The sequence below is a fragment of the Myotis nattereri genome (genome assembly GCF_964212035.1).
Source record: "Myotis nattereri genome assembly, chromosome: Y".
Classification (NCBI taxonomy): domain Eukaryota; kingdom Metazoa; phylum Chordata; class Mammalia; order Chiroptera; family Vespertilionidae; genus Myotis; species Myotis nattereri.
Genome location: NC_138094.1, coordinates 3,324,792 through 3,330,053, shown reverse-complemented (window position 1 = coordinate 3,330,053; position 5,262 = coordinate 3,324,792). Strand labels below are relative to the sequence as shown.

Sequence of the window (5,262 nt, the reverse complement as noted above, 5' to 3'; positions counted from 1 at the left end):
GAAATAAGCCAGTCAATGAAAGAAAAATACCACATGATCTCACTCATTTATGGATAATAAATACCATTATAAACTAATGAACAAAAATACAGAGGCAGAGCAGCATCAAACAGACTGTCAAACTACAGTTGGAAGGCCAGGGACGGTTGGGAGGTGGGAGTGGCGGGGGGGCATAAGAGATCAGCCAAAGGACTTGTATGCATGCATTAAGCATAACCAATGGACACAGACACTGGGGGGTAGGGGAAGCTGGGGAATGTCGGGGGGGGGGAAGGAAACATATGTAATACTCTTTGTAATACTTTAAGCAATAAAAAAATAAAAATAAATAAATAAAAATAAAGCAGTGAGATTTGATCAGCAAGCAACATTCAAAATCACCCCCACCTCAAAAACTAGCATATAAGTGTCCTCCTCTGTCACTTTATTTTTTACCCAGGAGATGTGAGTTTCATTGTCTTGTCTGGCGAGAGTTGGTTTTCTCTCAAATATTCCAGGGTAGAGAGAGATTTGGAAAAAACAGCATGTAGAAGTCTACTTGGTGTAATCTTCTCCCTTGTTTTCGTCTTCACCATCCACAGAGAGAGCAGCATACTTGCTTGCACAACTGAACTTGGAGGCTCGACTTTCTTCAGGTTTCTTTGGCTCAGGTGCAGATCGGGAGTCTTGATCCTTTTTGCCATCTTTTCTCTCTGACTCCTTTTACTGGTCTTTGTTCCTTCCATCTCCTGGATAACAGCTGGAGTTCCCACTTTGGCCTTTTGGCCGCCCCCCCTCCACTTTATTTTCATCTTTCCTTGCTGGTCCTTCCTCAGATGGTTGAGCTGGAACCTCTTGTAGGAGATTGCTTCTCTGTGTCTGAGCTCTGAGATTGAGCATGAAAGTTAGAACTTTGCTTCACCCAAGCATTCTATTTTGGTGGAGGAGCTGGCAATTACCTTTAGAGTCTGTTCAGGTTTAGGAGGCTTAAAAGTTGAAGAGTGAGTCTTCCTCCTTATTGGTGTTTCATTTTCTAAAAACTTCTCACTCTATCTCCGTGCATCCTGGTCTGACTTACTTCTGCCAGATGTGGCTGAGGTCCCAGTCTGTGATGACTCACTTCCTGTCCTTGACCATTCCCATTCCTGAGTTTCTTCACTTTGCCAGCTTGGGTTTCTTTCTTGAGGCCACCGTTCTAGTTTTGGCTCATCCAGCTGATGTTGCAGTTTCTCCTGTTCCTTCTGTAGCCGCTTCTCTACTTCTCGTTCTCTAGCAGTTGTCAACAGGTTTTGCCCCTCCAAAGATGAAGGCTGCTCAACTGGACTGGGAGGTGCTAGCTGAGGAATCATCGTCCTTAGGAGTGCTCCAAGGCTTTAGATTCAGTTTGGGTCTTTGGGGGGGGGGCATCTATCATCACGCCTATAATCATCTCAAGAGTAATCATCTCTGGATATACATCACCGATCATCACGTATCTCATATGTGTCCTCATAGTGATCCCCGCCTCCTCTGTAGTCATCATCCCTTCAGTACCCACTACCAAATGCTCTTCTGCCACTGCCTACCCTGGAATCATAGCTTCTATCATAGTCTCTGCTGCCTCTGTCATCATAGCGGTCCCGGCCACCATATTGACCCACATCCTGGCACGGGCCTTCATGATAACTGTCCTGATACCCACCACAGTATCAGTCTGAATCATAACAATCTCAGTCTCAATACTTGACTCCAAAACTATCATCACCTCTTCTAGGTGGGTAGTCATCAAAGCTGTCTGTGGCAGGACGGGCCTTCCAGTCTGTATCTGTTTTGTCAGAATCCAGATTTCTATCTCAACCAAAAGAACGATCATCCCTGTCTTTATCCTGGGCTTGATCAGCAACGTCCACTCAAATTCTCCTGTTATCTAGAGATTCTTCATTGAGGCTCAGGGCATTGAACAAGGAACCCAGGTTTCAAACTCAGCATAACCAAAACCTTTCAACCTCTGGATTGCTGCTTTCACATGGTAAATGCACTGCACTGTTATTTGATTCCTATAAATAATTCCTTAATGGAGTCTTAGGTCACATCATAGGGCAGATTTCCTAGAAAAGCAGTGTAGGGTGGGAATTTGGGAAGACAGCTCCTGTCAATATTGGGTTCCCAAGCAGTCTGTGGAGCAGTGGGAAGGATGAAACAGTCAATTGGAGGTGCCCTATACACATCATCATCATTACTGTGTCAAGTGGTTGAAACATCTCCTTCCAAGTTATCTGTTTCATCAGCCCAGCTGACTGGTTTGGGTACATAGGTGCTTCCCCCACCAGCCTCTCCATCCTCAGCCAGAAAGTCTGTTAGGGAGATAGTCTTGCCCTTCTTACTCTTCTTTTTTGCTGAGGCTGCCATGTTGGGAGAGGAAGAGAGAACGCAAAGAACCCAGATGAGGCAATCACATGATTATAGTGAGAGCACTGGGCTAGGAGTCCTCCTCTGTCACTAGTTTCATTCCTGAGAGAGTGCAGAGGAAAACAAGACCCCTGACAATGTTCCTTTTTTCTGTGTTACTGAAAATTGCATGAACTGTACCCAGACCTTCTCAACTTTGATCATCATTGTTTGCTGCCTTGGAGACAGGTGGGCATGAAGTAAACTTTGGGGCCTAGCTACCTATGTATCTTGATTACCCGGAGACCTGTGGCAAGTTTAATGTTTCAGTCTCTGACTGAAGTGGCTTCCATCCCTTCTAAAAATCCAGGTGGTTCAGACTTGGTGGGGAAAACAGTCAGATTACAGTCATGTCACCACTGCTGATTTATTCAAAAGGATTTTAATGGTTTCAAAGACAAAATGGTTAACCATAGGCACCTGAGGTATCCATTGTGAACTGGCTGTGATGTCACACACAAAGTCATAAGAGGTCATGTATGGGAAGATGACAAAGTCAGTTTAAAGGGGCAAGTACAGGACAGCCACTTGGCCTGGAGGTCAAACCCTCCATGGTATTAGCTACAACAATCAAGGCTTAACTACAAGACTGCGCACAAAGACCTCTAGGGGGTGCACCAAGAAAGCATAACAAAATGCGGAGACAAAGAAACAGGACAAAACTGTCAATGGAAGATATAGAGTTCAGAACCACACTTTTAAGGTCTCTCAAGAACTGTTTAGAAGCCGCCGATAAACTTAATGAGATCTACAAGAAAACTAATGAGACCCTCAATGTTATGATGGGAAACCAACTAGAAATTAAGCATACACGGACTGAAATAATGAATATTATACAGACTCCCGACAGCAGAACAGAGGAGCGCAAGAATCAAGTCAATGATTTGAAATGCGAGGAAGCAAAAAACACCCAACCGGAGGGGCGGAATGAAAAAAGAATCCAAAAATGCGAGGATAGTGTAAGGAGCCTCTGGGGCAGCTTCAAGCGTAACAACATCAGAATTATAGGGGTGCCAGAAGATGAGAGAGACCAAGATATTGAAAACCTATTTGAAGAAATAATGACAGAAAACTTCCCCCACCTGGTGAAAGAAATGGACTTACAGGTCCAAGAAGCGTGGAGAACCCCAAACAAAAGGAATCCAAAGAGGACCACACCAAGACACATCATAATTAAAATGCCAAGAGCAAAAGACAAAGATAGAATCTTAAAAGCAGCAAGAGAAAGAAACTCAGTTACCTACAAGGGAATACCCATACAACTGTCAGCTGATTTCTCAACAGAAACTTTGCAGGCCAGAAGGGAGTGGCAAGAAATATTCAAAGTGATGAATACCAAGAACCTACAACCAAGATTACTTTATCCAGCAAAGCTATCATTCAGAATTGAAGGTCAGATAAAGAGCTTCACAGATAAGGAAAAGCTAAAGGAGTTCATCACCACCAAACCAGGATTATATGAAATGCTGAAAGGTATCCTTTAAGAAGAGGAAGAGGAAGAAAAAGTAAAGATACAAATTATGAACAACAAATATGCACCTATCAACAAGTGAATCTAAGAATCAAGTGAATAAATAATCTGATGAACAGAATGAACTGGTGATTATAATAGAATCAGGGACATAGAAAGGGAATGGACTCACTATTCTTGGGGGGGAAAGGGGTGTGGGAGATGCGGGAAGAGACTGGACAAAAATCGTGCACCTATGGATGAGGACAGTGGGTGGGGAGTGAGGGCAGAAGGTGGGGCGGGAACTGGGAGGAGGGGAGTTATGGGGGGGGGGGGGAAGAGGAACAAATGTAATAATCTGATCAATAAAGATTTAATTAAAAAAATTAAAAAAAGAAAAAAGAAAAATAAAAATAAAAGGATAATTCCAGAAACATTCAGGCCTACTGAGGAGATGGCATTTTAGAAAAGGAGCTGTTATAGCTGCTTGAATCAGGTGAAAACCACCCCATGAGTTGACAGTATCTAATGGCCTGGCTCCATTCAATACCTCCCAGCAGGAGCTAGCGTGGAAAAAGCCACAGCTTTGAGATCATCCCGATCTGGGTAGAAATTCCTAGCTCTGTTGATGTGGCTTTGGACATATGATTCCATTCCTCTGAGCCTCTGTTTCTTTATCTATGACATGGAAAGAAGTAAAAATACATTCATGGACTATATTGCGAATCAAATGAGAAAATAGATAGAAAGCACCAAGCTTATGCCTGGAACATAGTAGATGTTCAATAAATGATGCTAACTACTAACCAGCAAAAAAAATAAAAAATAAAAAATAAAGGGGAACGTACAGGATCAAACATTGGGGAACCCTGCAGGATAATGCATATTTATAAGTAGTGGCCAAATTGCCCTTGCATCCCACTGCTATTTTCTGGATTACTCCCTCAGTGTAGACCTATCAATTCATGGACATCTCCACAGGACTTCTTGAGAGTGGAAGTAAAGATATGACTTGGCTTAAAGATTATATCCTATATAATAAAAGGGTAATATTCAAATAGACCAAATGGCAGAACAACCAAACAACCAATCCAAATGTAATCTACACTAATAAAAGAGAAACATGCAAATTAACCATCCCTTGGCAATGTCCACAAACCACACCCACCAGCCAATCAGGAGTGAGTGTGCAAATTAGTGGGACAAAGATGGCAGCAGCCACAGATTAGGCAGGAGGCTGGGTCGCCCAGGTGACAAAGGAAGCCAAGTTTCTCACCCACCTGGGCCAGTGCCAAAGGAGGGTCCTGTAGGCAGCAGCCACGGAGCAGGCCAGAGTGCGGGGAGGCTTGCGTTGCCAGGGACAACCCAAGCTTTCCTCCAGCCCTGGCTGGGGGCTGAAGGAGAGG

At 43.6% G+C, this 5,262-nt stretch overlaps 1 pseudogene across 1 annotated transcript; it reads right to left on the bottom strand.

Annotated features, from left to right (window-relative positions):
* Positions 1-534: 534 nt before the first annotated feature.
* On the bottom strand, positions 535-2,367 carry LOC308512294 (eukaryotic translation initiation factor 4B-like; annotated as a pseudogene). Its single transcript has one exon. The product of its transcript is annotated as a eukaryotic translation initiation factor 4B-like (transcript).
* Positions 2,368-5,262: the final 2,895 nt, after the last annotated feature.